Source organism: Nanorana parkeri, unplaced genomic scaffold (genome assembly GCF_000935625.1).
Source record: "Nanorana parkeri isolate BGI_ZX_2015 unplaced genomic scaffold, ASM93562v1 scaffold430, whole genome shotgun sequence".
Lineage (NCBI taxonomy): Eukaryota > Metazoa > Chordata > Amphibia > Anura > Dicroglossidae > Nanorana > Nanorana parkeri.
In genome coordinates this window covers 330,849-331,686 of record NW_017306698.1, presented here as the reverse complement: position 1 = coordinate 331,686, position 838 = coordinate 330,849, and the positions used below count along the sequence as shown (strand labels likewise).

Below are 838 nucleotides of genomic sequence, written 5' to 3'. Positions count from 1 at the left end.
CTCCCCCCCCCGCAATTTTCACTCGCCAATTGCGAGGGGGCGAGTGGAAATTTTGAGCACTGCTCTACATTATACTGTAGCAAACTACAGTTACTTGAAGCCCTTACAGACACTTTGGATTGTGATGGCAGGAGGGTTGTGGTGCAAAGACATCCCTGAGCCCAGTGCCCCCTATCACTGATAGTCCAAGTCTCAGGCACTTCTGAGTTCTGTCAACTTTCAAATTCTTCTGGTAGGTGTTTTTAAAGTGAACATTAAAAAAAAAAAAAGCCGCAGGGTTGTTTGCTATATTAGTATGCAGAGCATATTGGCACATTATCGCTGACTCTCCTTGAAAACGATCCCCTCTGTTGCTGGCGCTGCCATCTTCTTTCGGTCTTCTTCCAAGTGTCTTTGGCCTCTTGATTGGCCGGGCCGGCATGAAGTAACTCCTGCGCATGTGTACGGGAGTAACTTCATATTGGATCTGTGCACTGAGCTGGGCATGCACGGCTTGGTGCACAGAAGAAAAAAAGTGCTGACAACACCGGTAGCAGCATTTTGTGTAGAAGAGTCTTAAACAGTTTCTTGTGCTACCTGTCAGCAATTTTTTTTTTCAAAAGACCCTCTTACTTCCGCTTTGCTGGAGAATTGCTAACACCTAGGAAGGTGAAGCTGGAGAGACTGCAGTCTCTGAATACTTTGCATGGAATTTTAAACTGTGTCTGCAAATGGGGCATTTAGTTGAGGGAGTTTTACACACTGCTGCAACACCTTCATTTTGGATTAAACATTTTTCACTCTGAAAACCTGTAGTGTTTGTGTGTGTGTGTGTGTGTGTGTGTGTGTGTGTGTGTGT

At 45.2% G+C, this 838-nt stretch overlaps 1 protein-coding gene across 1 annotated transcript in view; it reads left to right on the top strand.

The window, feature by feature from the left end:
• MAPKBP1 (mitogen-activated protein kinase binding protein 1) overlaps positions 1–838 on the top strand; it is a 152,685-nt gene that overhangs the window by 140,461 nt on the left and 11,386 nt on the right. The gene's annotated exons all lie outside the window — the stretch shown is intronic.